Here is a 14,024-nt window from a genome sequence, read left to right on the forward strand (position 1 = left end):
GGCCTGTCAAATGAAGGTTAATGTAAAACAGAAGGAAAAATTTCAAGACTCTAATTTCAAGACTTTAATGAGGAACATAATGTAAGCAAACTCAAGGATCACTCTGGTTTGATTTCGTCAAACTGAGTTATAGTACTGAACACCACATTATAAAAAAAAAGTTGCTGTTGCTCTTATGTTAAAAAACAAATAGGCCAAGGGCCAGGGACAATAAATGACTTCTAAGAAAACTTTTAAGAACAGACCTCCAAGTTCCTTTTAGAAATAGAAAGCAGGAAACTTTTGTAATCCATATGGCTTAAATCCAAGGCCTAAAAATACTTTAGATTTTAAATGTACTTTTCCGTAGCCTATTTGAAACTGGGATCTTCTGGGCACACTGGAACTACAATAACCAGAGTTCCCATGGAGTTCCTGGATTTGTAGCACCCCTTGGTAAACAAATTCCAAAGGATTTTAAAACAAAAAGAAAACAAAATAAAAATATATGTGATTCCAGATGAAAGCAAGGTAATTACTGCCATCCAGGGTGAGGAAGAACCATTTTACACAGGAGAAGAGTGTTTCTGTTTCATTAGCTCGATACAAACTCAAGATCTCAAATTATTCTATACTGTATTTGTAGTAGCAGATGTGCACCTTCAAAATTATAGAATTCCACATGTCCTAGGTCAGGAGTGTCAAACTGGAGGCCTGCGGGCTGGATGTGTCCCGCGCAGGCCACGCCCACCCCAGCTCCGTGAAGGGAAAAACATTGCAATATGTCATGTGTCATCAACGTGACAATGGGAATTTTGACACTTGTGTCCTAGGTGAACAATTAAGACAGATTTTCCTAACCCAGTGCCTTCAGCTGTCTTGTAGTCCAGCATCCACAATTCCCAAAAGCAACGCAGGCTGTGAATTGTTGTATTGAAATCGAACACTTCTCAAGAGCAACAGCTTCGGGGGGACTACACTAAAACTTTTAGAAATGCACAAAGATAATAGTATTCTTTAACTATCATGGGCTTGGAAAATAAGGAGATTGAATTAAAAGCTAAAATAACTACTAGGCAAGTTGATCTGCACCAGCCTACATTATTACCTCCACTTCGTTGCAATAGCAAAAATCTTTTTTTGACCTCATCTGCCAAACAACAGGAGCCGGACACATCTGGAAAACTGACCCACAGCACTGGCCCTCAAAGATGGTGGCTTCAGCTTGGCAATTGTGAGCAGAAGAGAGGAAGAGAGCCAAATTCAACTGAACCAAACCCCCAACAAAAAGCCATTCAAGCCCCTTCCCCAATTTCCTCATTTAATTTTGCTGATCAGATTTTATTACACTGCTCCCAACTGACCTTCCTGAGAACAATACAGGCTACTGTTTTGCACTTCAAAATGACAAAACCAGACACTTAAGCCCCAAAGCAGAGCCCACAGGATATGCAAGTGTCTGAGCAGAGAGAGAGAGAGAGAATCTTCTCCAGACAGCCTATCCCTTTCACCAGCCTATCTACCTCCACCAAGGACAGAAAAATGCAGCAGTGGGATGTTGCAAATGTAACCTTTTTACCTCTTTCTTTGTAGGCAAATTTGAAAAAGACACCAGAGACTGCTGTAAGATGCCCCAAAGTAAAAAAGCAGGCATGAAACACAACCTTGCAGCTAAGAACCATACTCAAGAGCAATGACACTTTCCTTGAAACATCTATTTTTAAAGTGATATCAAAAAATTGAAGGCTTCCATAAATAACAGTTGAAAAATGCCCTGTCCTTTAGAACCTACAGCTGTGTGAAAAAGTCCTGCACGCTTTCAGTTTTAAGCTGTATTTACATGTTTAATCAACTTTTCACTCATAGAAACCACACAAAATTAGTACTTTGATGAAAATTTCTGTAGTCGGATTGAGATGCATAATGTTTATTAATATAGCCAAAATCTTTTTAAGGTTTTGAGTGAGTTTATGTGCTAAAACCTTGCATTTTTGAGAATGTTAGGATCGAAAGTAGCCAATCAGCAGCGAGCTTTGGCTGACCAATCAAAATGCACAGATGCTAAATCTATGAGCCAATCAACATTGTCATACTCTCCGACTATAAATAGGCATGAAAAGCATCAAGAAATTTAATTTAGCAAGGATGAAGGCCTTTGCTTTCACCAGTACTGAGCAGCGGCATCGCATCATTGTGCTTCATAAAGAGGGTTACTCCTGTACAGAAATAGCTGAGAGTGAAATGCCATTGCACCACAGTGAGCAGAGTGGTTGAAAAATACCAAATAACTGGTTCAGTTGATGACAGGCTGGAAGACCAAGAAAGTTGACAAAATGACAAGATCAGGCTCTGCAACGCATTTCAATGGCTGACAGGAAGCTCACCTCTACTCAGATTACAAAAATTTGGGGTGAAACATGTGATGTTAAAAGTGTGCACAAGGTCCGGTTGCAGCGCTGCGGCGGGGTGGGGAGAGAAGAGCAAGCTCTGCTCTTTCATCCCCAATCTGAGCGTTTGGAGGCCCCGGTGCGGGGCACGTAGACGCTGGAGGGGAAGACGAAGGTGTGAGGAAGCCCGAGAAGTTTGACAGCAGCAGCTGTTGACAGCTTCGAGGGAGACCTCATTTGCTCCGATGTGTGAGTGATCGGCCATCTCGATGGCAGACCAAAGTCGCAGCGCTTTAGCCCAATAAGGAAGATACCAGAGCACGAACAGCATTTTTGGCATCAATTGATGGATTGAACTTGGAGTGAAGGAGGCGGAAAGTGAAAGTCAAGGAGAGAAACGGCAGAGACAGATGGCAGAACTGTGAGTCTTAAATAAGAGGACGGAAGTCCGAAGGAAAATGGTGATCCGGCGGTGAAAGCAAGGAACTCTTAAGACAGAGATCAAAGCCGATTTAGTTGATTAAAAGATTGATTGGTGTTTTGGACTTATTCTGAAAGTTGATTTAGACTGATTATCTAGGAATTTGGAGTTTAACCTGATGGATCTGTGACTTGTAAAAGAAGAAGAACAGTGGAAAAAAGTAAGAGACAGGACTAAACCCGAGAACGGAAGTGACATTTTGAGATTATACAGAGAGAGGAGAAGCTGATGTAACAGACTGTGACTAAACAAAACGGGAACGGACAAGGAAAGGAAAGTCATTGAATATTACTGGACTTCGTTTCATAGAATATAATTAATGAAATAACATTTTGATTAAGGTTTGATTGAATTTATTAAGAATTTAAAAGTTTAAATGATATGAAACTGTGAAAACTGGTGAAATACTATTTTGATGATTATTGATTGATTGATTACTAACAAATAATGAAATAAGTAAGGTCATATATATAAAAGAAGTGGAATATAGAATTATTTAAAGGAAACCGAACTTTACAGTTAAAGATAAAGAATACAGTTGATATACCATAATATAGTAATATAAAATAGTTGTATAAGAACAATTTACAACAAGTATATTTTAGGATATTGTATTACACTCTTTCTCTCTTCTTTCTCTCATTTTGATATTATCCTTCCTGTCATCCCTTTAGCTCTCTCCCTTCTCTATCTTCTTTAATTTTGGTGATTCAGTTAGTTTCAGATTCTATAAAAGACTGAATCAAATCTGAATAATTTAGAATATCATAAGTGGGAAAAGATATTTATATTCTAAGGGAAACTACTGAATAGAACTAATAATAAAAGAAAAATTAAACAATGAATGGTAAAGTGGGAAGATATTGACAATAAAGTTAGGAATATGACCAGTACTACAACAGCGAACCTAAAAGGGAAAAAAAACAATGTCTGGTTCATCAATGTCTATTGCATCTCCAGCGAGCCAAAAAACAATAGAAGGAATGTTGAATATGGAAAAGATGAGCAACGCGGCCAACATGCAGACGATGCAAGCAACATTAACAGCTATTCAGGAAACGATGCTTAAAATACAGGAGACAATGGTTAATAACCATACAAATATGAAGATAGAAATGGAAGAAATGAAGGGTAAGATTCAAAATTTAGAGGAGAAGATGGGAACGATCCAACAGACACTGGAGAAGAATGAACAAAGAATAAAGAATATAGAAACTAAAGCTGAACAAACAGATAAGAGATTGGAAGGGATGGACAGGAAAGTAATAGAGATGAACAGAGACTTAGAAGATTCGATTATCCATCTCGAAATGGGTAACCTCATTCTATTTGAGGTTCCAAAATGTAATGGAATCCAAAGATGAAGAACTGGGAGACATAATGTCCCACTTAATGGCAGAGGCATTGCAAAGGGACCAGCAGGAAATAGTGAAAGAATTAGATGAGGTCTACCGAATCCATACAAACTACGCCAAACGAAACAAGCTGCCTACAGAGGTCCACATCAGGTTCGCCAGAAAAAATGTAACAGATATTGTATATAGAATCACAAATGACGAGCCGATGGTGTATAAAGAAAAAAAGATCACAACCTTGAAACAAATTCCGAGGCGGGTAAGAGAGTTGAGGAAGGACTACAGATCTCTGGCGATACTACTGAATAAACGAAACATCTGGTTCTGATGGCTGGTCCCTGAAGGAATGCTGGTGACGTGACAAGAAAGAAGAGTAAAAATTGATAGTATTAAAAAGGCGCAAGAACTTTACGATCAATTGATGGAAACAGAGGAAGAGGGGAGCAGTAAAGAAGAGTCAAAAAGCAAGAGTCAGGGGGACCAACAAGAAGATCAGCAACAGGGAATACAGGAAACAGACCAAGAAGAGAGAGGCAAAGAAAAAAGAGAATACCCAAGGAGAGAAGAACAAGACCCCAAAGAGAAGCAAGAACAAACAGAAGATTTAGGTACTCAGAATTAACAATGGAAGAAGAGATTAAATTACTCTCAATAAACATCAACGGATTAAACTCCCAGATCAAGAGGAAACAAATATTAACCAAACTAACTAAACAAAAGGTTGATATTATATGCCTACAGGAGGTACATATCCAAAAACAGCATAAAAAATATCTAGAATATCCCAAGTTGGGTGTATTATTTACAGCATTGGCAGATCAAAAGAAAAGGGGGGTAGCAATTTACGTAAAAAAGGGGATAAATGCAAAAAAAATCTATGCAGATGAACAAGGCAGAATTTTAATGATACAAATTAATTTACATCAAAAACAATTACTATTAGTGGGGATATATACCCCTAATGATAACCAGAAGAAGTTTTATAAGGGACTGTATGATAAAATAATTGGTGTAGGTGAAGAAAATATTTGCTTGATAGGGGACTTTAATGCCATTGTTGATGTTAAAAAAGACTACATTAGTATGGAAGGGACTAGGAAGAGAAAAAAAGAGAATTTTACCCAAAAATTTTTTTGATTTAATACATGAGACCAATTTGGAAGATATATGGAGGAAGAGGAATCCAAATGAGAAGAAATATACATTTTATTCTAGTCCACAAAGATCATGGTCCAGAATCGATATGGTATGGGTTAATGGGGCAATCGAGAAAGACATTAGTGAAGTAGAGATAATGCCTAATATATGGGATGACCATAGCCCGGTTAAAATTATATGGAAAGGACATAGTAAAAGGAAAAGGAGATGGATATTAAATTCACAAATAACAAAGGAAAAAGAATATATCTCAAGAATGAAAAATGAGTTAGAAACGTTCTTTAAGGTTAATCTAAAGCAACATACTAGTTTACAAAATTTATGGGACACTACAAAGGCCTTTGTGAGAGGCATATCAATAGCCTATATAACTAAGAAAAATAAAGAAAAATGGAAGAAACAGAATAAATTACAAGAAAGAATTTAAAAAATTGAATATGAGCTCCAAAAAGACCCAAAGAATATGGAAGTTAAGAAAGAAATAGGGATGATTAGACATGAACTAAATTTGATAGATATTGAGGAAAATGCACGTAACTTAAAAACTCTTAAACATATTTTCTTTGAATCAGCAAATAAACCAGGAAGGTGGTTGTCCCATAAATTAAAAATAAAGAAAGAGAAAAGACTAATTCAGCAACTCAAGGATGAGGAAGGGACAGTGTATTATCAGACGGAGGAGAAAAAGAGAATTCCGCAAAGGTATTTTGGCGAGCTTTATAAGCAAGAAGATGTTAGGGAAGAAAACATTAGATATTACTCGGAGGGAAACGGTCTGAGCCCAATCTCAGAAGAAAACAGAGAAGTACTTTATAAAGGAATAACATTAACAGAGTTACAAAAGGCGATACAAAAACAAAAAAATAATAAAACACCAGTCCGGATGGTCTACCAGGCGAACTATATAAAAATTTATCTGAAATATTTGAACCAATATTACTGGAACTATATAATGAGGCATTAACGCAAGCTAGACTTCCAAGGTCCTGGTCTGAGGCATACATCTCCTTAATTGCAAAAGATCAACAATTAATTGCGAACTATAGGCCAATCTCGTTTCTAAATACGGATTATAAGACATTTATGACAATATCAGCAGAAAGAATGAAGCCAATTTTGAGTGAACTTATACACACAGACCAGAATGGTTTCCTGCCAAATAGACAAATTAAAAACAATATTAAGACAGTGCTAAATTTGTTTGAATACTATGAAGCTCATCCAGAAAAACAGGCAGCTTTAATTTTTTTAGATGCACAAAAAGCATTTGACAATCTTAATTGGAAATTCATGCTATATCAAATTAAAAAGCTGGATTTTGGCATTAATATAGAAAAAACACTACAAGAAATATACTCAAATCAAAAAGCAAGTGTATTATTAAATGGAGACCATACTGAAGATTTTGAAATTGCAAAAGGATTGAGACAAGGGCATCCATTATCACCTCCGTTATTTATCTTGTCTTTAGAAGTGTTGGTTTGTGATTTATGGAATTAAGATTAGAAATGAGGAATATAAAGTTCAGGCATTTGCTGATGATTTGGTATTTATAGTGGAAGATCCAATGAATTCGGGACCAATATTGTTGCAACAAATAGAAAAGTTTGGGGAAGTAGCAGGATTTAAAATAAATAAAAATAAAACTAAGATGATAGTCAAAAACTGTACAACAAAGCAGAAAGCAGAATTAGGACTGCAAATAGTAAAAAAGGTGAAATACCTGGGAATTTGGATATCACCCAGATGTTCATCATAAAAAGAGGACAATTATGTCAAACTGATTAAGCAAATCAGAAAAGAATTGGAATTATGGGCCAAATTGAAACTGTCTATATTAGGAAGAATAGCAACGTTGAAAATGAATACCAAAATTAATATATCTATTCCAAATGATTCCAATTAAATTAGGGAAAACTTTTTTTTATAGAACTAAATAAAATGACATCCAAGTTTGTCTGGTTGGGCAAGCGGCCACGTATTAAAATGAAACTATTACAAGATAATAGGAGCAGAGGCGGTCTAGGACTACCAGAATGGGAGCTTTATTATCAGGCAGCGGTATTGAGTTGGATTAAGGATTGGATTAAATTAAGAGACAAGAGAATCTTAACACTAGAAGGACATGACCTCTTGATAGGTTGGCATGCATTTTTGTGGGAAAATAAAAGTAATATACATACCTATTTCAATCAACACCTAATAAGAGATTCATTGATTACAATTTGGAAAAAAATCAAAGGTAAACACTATACAGAAATCCCACGATGGCTGTCAACCATGGAAGCCATAATACATCCAAATAGATTAGACCTACGGAAAATGGTAAGCTATGAAGAACTATTAGATAGCCAAGGGAAATTAAAATCAAACCAAGAACTGAAAGAAAATGGAATTATAATCGATTGGTGGCCATATTTGCAAATTCAAAATAAATATAAAAAAGACTCAAAAGATTTTGGATTTGACAAAGGGCAGAACCAACTAGATAAAATATTAATGGGACTGGAACAAAAACTTATAACTAAACTATATAAATATTTATTAGATTTTAAAATGGAAGAGGAAATAGTCAAAAGTACAATGATTGCATGGGCACAGAATTTTGGATACACTATAGAATTAGAGGAATGGGAAAAAATATGGAATATAAATTATAAATTAACGGTATCTGCTGCATACAAAGAAAACATATATAAAATGTTTTATAGGTGGTATTTAGCCCCAACAAGATTGGCAAAAATCTACTCCAATATGAGTCCTAAATGTTGGAAGTGCAGAAAAGTTGATGGTACATTTTATCACATGTGGTGGATGTGCCCCGAGGCCAGGACATACTGGATCCAAATTAAAAATTGGTTAAAAGAGATTACTGGCTATCAGAATGAGCTCAGACCGGAATCCTTCCTATTAGGAATTATTAAAGAAAGACTACTGAAAGAAGTAAAATACCTACTGTTACATATTATAATAGCCGCCAGAATAGCCTTTGCACAGGTATGGAAAATACCAAATACCCCTAATGAAGAACTAATAATACACAAAGTAACAGAAAGTGCTGAGATGAATATGCTAACAATGAAATTGAAAGAAAAAGACGACTCTGAATTCTTTACAATTTGGAACAATTGGTATAAATGGCTTAAAAACAGAACCAAGAAGGGAGACAAAAATGTTAATTGAAACAACCCTTAAGAAAGTAAAATAAAATTTTGTAAACTATATAAAGATATAAGAATAGTAATTATAGCTAAAGATCTTATTTAATAGTAGATAAACGCAGTATAATGTATTATATTTAAATCAAAATCTTGTATAGATACCAAGAACGTTGTTGATACCATGATGTTTTACGATGTAAAAAAAAAAGAAAATAAAAATTATTTAATTTTTTTAAAAAAAGTGTGCACAAGCACAGTGCGTCGCAGACTGCTTGCCAGAGGGTTCACAGGCTGCAGGGCTCCCCCCCCCCCCCCCCCCCCCCCCCCCCCCCCCCCCCCCCCCCCCCCCCCCCCCCCCCCCCCCCCCCCCCCCCCCCCCCCCCCCCCCCCCCCCCCCCCCCCCCCCCCCCCCCCCCCCCCCCCCCCCCCCCCCCCCCCCCCCCCCCCCCCCCCCCCCCCCCCCCCCCCCCCCCCCCCCCCCCCCCCCCCCCCCCCCCCCCCCCCAAAGTAAACCTTTGCTCACAGACGCTCACCGCTCTCATCGGACGTGCGTGGGCCAACAAGTATGCCAAGTGGACCAACGAACAGTGGGCCAAGGTCATCTTCAATGATGAGAGCAATTTCAACTTGACTGGGAATCAATGCAATAAGTATGTCAGAAAATTTCCAGCTGAAGAATTTAGGCCGTACTGTCTGAATCTATCAGTGAAGCATCCATTGCATGTGATGATCTGGGGCTGCATCACTGCTTCTGGTATTGGTCGGATACAAATCATGCAGGGAATCATGAATTCCAAGCAGTATGTTGAAGTCCTGGAGAAGACCATACTTTCTTCAGCTCAGCCACTTGTAGGGAAAGACTTTTACTTCCAGGATGACAACGCTCCTTGTCATCAAGCCAAGTCCGTCCAGCAGTGGATGAAGAAGCATGGTATTCGACTCCTGGATTGACCAGCTCAGAGCCCGGATTTGAATTCAACTGAGAACTTGTGGGACAAGATTGGTTACGAAATAAGCAAGAAGCAGCCGAAGATCAAGCAGGAGCTGATTGAATTCATTATTGCAGCCTGGCACCACATTGTCACCAGAGATCACGTGCGAAGGCTTATACGGACTATGATGAAGCGATGCACCCTGGTGTTAAGCAATAAGGGCTGGCCAATTTCATATTAGTAATCATGTTTGTGGTCTTTTCAGGGCCACAAACAATAAAAATGTTAACAAAACACTAGCATCGGTCTTAGTAATTGCAACACGTATTCCACTGGGTATGCATCAGTTAATCTGTTTTCATAGTCATTGTAAGCATGCAAGAAAATTCACAATTCCCATCCAAACAGCACTAAATTGCAAAAAGCTTATGCTTTTCACTTAAAAACCACCAGTATTTATTTAAATATAACAATATTGGCATAGCAGTTAGCATAAAGTATCATAAAATCAATGGCCTATCCAAAAAATGTCATAAACCGTAAACCGTACAGGACTTTTTCACACAGCTGTACTCAGAGGAAGATCTGGGTTTAACAACAATAAGGCCCAGTTCATACACAAACAAGGAAGAGGTGATCAAGCTCTCTTGGGATGGAATTCACACAGCATGACATCATTCCATCAGGATGCATGTTCCAACACAATATGTGTGCTATTTCCCCTTAAAAATCCCCCTTTTCCGTATTTCCGTAATGATCTGGTTTTGCAATCAAAAGGTATTACAAGGTCATAATACAATTGGTTTTCCTTGGGGCACCCTTTGAGGTGGAAGGATGAGCTACTTTTACAAACCAGAAAAATCATGTTGGGTGTTTCTCTGTAAGCATATGAAATTAACTACAAGAGAATAAGAAGAAGGATTCTCCGAAAAGAGGGAGTTGTGAAATTGTCAGGTTTCCACGGAGAAGCTGGAAGGGGGTAAGGAACACTTTGTATACTCTACCCAAGGAACTAGTGGGTAGAAATAGATGTAACAAATAAAAATAGAATTCTCATTAAGTGCACAAGGATAAAGGAATGGTGGCTGTAACCTGTGCATGTTGACAGAAAACTGGTCAAAAAACTCCCTCAAAACACCCTCAGCCTCAAATGAAGACTAACAACAATGTTCAGGTTGCCCAAAAAAGGGAGGGGGATCTTTCTTAGTATTACTTTTCCTGCTGCAGTTACATATTATCCACCTCTTGTTCACATTCTAAATATAGCAGATCTTGCGCAGAATTATTTGTCACATGCAGCTGCATTTTGAAAAGCTACCACCCATCACAATCCTGCCTCACACACAGACAAGCTGTGCCGCAGATCTGGATGCCTGGGCCATACCATCCCAGTCTGCAAAAGGGGGCCCGACTAGTCCTTGAAAAGAAGAATTCGGTCAATAAAAAGGCAAGAGGACATCTGAGGCAACCATCACCAAGAACACCCACAGAGCTCTCAGGGCCCTGAGACGAATCTCTAGTGGGAGACCTGAGGCACCAAGGCTGCCTCTCAGGCTGCAGCAACCAAAGGTAGTCTTGGAGAAAGAGAAGGAAAGACTTGCATGCCGTGCCTTCCCCACTTCAGCAGCTGATTTGAACCCACAAACGTCTCCCCACCACTACCTCTTCTATCACTGCAACCAAGAAGGCCCAAGAGAGAAACTCAGCAGCCTCAGTGCTGACTCGACAAAAGCAGAGGAGGAGGAGGAGGACCTGGCCAGTTAATGGCTCTTTTGATTCTTGTGCCCTTAGTCATTCTCTGTAGAGAAGGGCCTACTTTTTAATGGAAAAAAAGAGAGAATGGAGGCATGTGAAGTACTGATATGGGGAAGCCCAAGTTCCACTTTCTGCTTTCCCCAAGATCATTGTCTCCTTTGCCTCTGCTCTTTGTTTGCCGTTGTCTCATTGCGGTGAGCAATTTATTTTCCCAAGGGTCACATGGGACTGTTGTGGAAGCTTGAAAGAAGAGGGCTGCACGCACGGCCACATGCAAACTGAAATAAAGAATAGCGGTCATCTCAAAATAAAAGCAAGGCAACTGTACTGTGTCCATGGAATGCACTTATTTCCATTTGATTTCTAATTTCTGGGTGACCTCATGTGGGCCTGATAGGGACTGTTAAAAGGCCACAGGTGTCCTGGGTGGGCCATCAAATGCCCAGGTCTGCATTAGACCCTAAAATCTCCACTGGCAGAAAAAAAAACCAAGGCACAAGTGATTCCCCATTCCATCTTTCTGCTTTCTTGGATCACAGCAATTGACACTGAACCTATAAACTCTGCTCACATGGCACCTGACAAGCTCAAATTTGGATTCTAGTTTACATCAGAGATCAGCCGTAGCCAGCTCACATCTCAGGAAGTGAGCCATTCATGACAAGAGGGGACATGCATGAACCCTACCCTGCCAATCCCTACCCTGCCAAATCAGATCAAGAAGTACACCTGCAAAGTGCAGTTCTATTGTGAGATATGTTGCGCTTACAAACACATCTCTGTGTTAGAAACTATACAATCTTAAAATTTCTGAGGTCTTTACCTTAAGTTCCCCGCTCTGTCACTAACACACTTCTTCTGCTACAACCTGGCTATATTTCAGTCAAGACTCAATTATGACTCTGCTGGTTGAAGTACAGGCTTAAACAAATGAGGGGAGCGGGCAGGCAAATCTTTAGCACAATTAGTTTTGAAAGACAGGCATCAGGCTTCTTGAAATAAGGAAAGAATAGATGATCCCAGTCTGCATCCATGCTAAGCTTCAATGAAGTCCAGAAAGTGTTCAAGCATGGAAATTTAAACTTTGATTTACCAAGAGAGAATCAACACTTGCCATCACTGCTACAGTAAGCTCACACACCCTTCTTTTCAAATTCCCCCAATATCTTTATCATTTATCAGTCCCATCTCACAGGAGGGCCTTGATATTAGCTCATTTGAATGGGATTGTTGGGCAAATAAAATGGCATTTCTTACCAAGAGCATTCACACCAAGAGTTCTCTGTGCTCAGACTTTAAAACTGGTATGGTAGCTTACATACTTTTGGAATGACCTATATCAGTTTTGGAGGCCAATGCTAATCTCCCCTGTTTATTGCTCAAACCACTCTCAAATGGTAGTTATGCACTACTTTATTAAATGACAAGGATTGAGAAGTCTCTAAAATGGAGCCAAGTTTACTACTGTGGCAAGTAGAAGTTTTTGAACCCAATTGCTTCCTTGGGCATAACCTACTTCAGCCATGAATATTATTTTATTGGATATGTATGTGTTGTGCTGTTTTAACTTCTATGTTTGGTCTGTGACGATATTTTTAAGACCTAAACTATGCCCTGCAAAGAGTCTGGGACTGATGGTGTTCTGAGAAAGCCCCAGGGTTACCATGGTAACCCTGGAATCCTGAACCAGACAACGTTAGTATAGATTCCAGTATAATTGTCCTGAGATTCTCTAAGAATAGAGACTCTATTTCTAGTCCAACAATCTAGTCCACCAACAAGGCCCCTATTCTATTTTGTAGGGTTGGATGACTGGTGAGACAAATCTATAGGATTTCTACAGTTGGCTTGCTCCTCCTCATATATAAACACCAGAGAGCAGCACAGGAGTCCAGGTAGAAAGAAATTCGGGAAGAAGCATTTCAGAGTATTGAACATACTCCATCTTAATTAACTCACTATAAATAAGGCTGGGAAATCCCTATGATAGTTTCCAACACTTCGCATTTATCCCATACCTTACTGAAATCTCATACTTCCCATTTCCTTTCCTCTTACCCAGTTTGGGTGTGTATGTGTGGGAAGGAACTATATAATGTATTAGTACTGTCTTCTTTCAGCATTTTCTAAAAGAATCACAGAGGTAGGGGAAGTCAGCATGGAAACCCTAGGATTTGATGATGGTGTGGGCAGCGTGAGAAGTCTGAAACATCCAGATCCTGGAGCTCTTAGATATGGTACTTATTCCCTTTCAGCATCTTTCTCTTACTTTCCCCTTGGGGAAAAGCAATCATATAGCCATGCCAGAATATCCACACAATAGATGACTATGCCAACCCACTTTCTTTCTTCTAGAATACTGCAAGTTCTCTCATGCTGATGGCACATCAGTGCTGTCATCTCAAAAGAAGGGTAAAATTATATGTTATTGTTTTGCAAAGAGGCCCATTATTCACTCTGATGGATAAAAGAGCTGATCAAGGAAGGCTTAAGTCACTAGCAACTGTCAGTAGGTATGCGACTCTACAGTTTTCCTTAAGGCCACCCAAATATTTACCAACTGCATACACGGATTTCACTTAAGTAAAAAGGGGTGCACTGTATAGCTTGTATACTCAATTAAGATCCACTAAATAGGCTGAAGTTACTTCTGAAAAGGCTATGTAGGATTTGGGGACATAACTGCAATTTTATGCATACTTACTTTGAAGGAAACTCATATAAAGCACTATGATTAGCCTCTATCAGAGCAAAAGTATCAAACTAGCTGGCAACAGCTAGTTTTTGTGTTTGGACCCTAGTAAAAATCATTCAGA

General features: G+C 38.9%; 1 protein-coding gene across 4 annotated transcripts in view; it reads right to left on the reverse strand.

Moving 5' to 3' along the window:
- HRAS (HRas proto-oncogene, GTPase) overlaps positions 1–14,024 on the reverse strand; it is a 79,781-nt gene that overhangs the window by 16,469 nt on the left and 49,288 nt on the right. The gene's annotated exons all lie outside the window — the stretch shown is intronic.

This window comes from Notechis scutatus, chromosome 1 (assembly GCF_049901735.1).
Source record: "Notechis scutatus isolate UNSWTSFEM ecotype Mainland chromosome 1, rNotScu1.2, whole genome shotgun sequence".
Lineage (NCBI taxonomy): Eukaryota > Metazoa > Chordata > Lepidosauria > Squamata > Elapidae > Notechis > Notechis scutatus.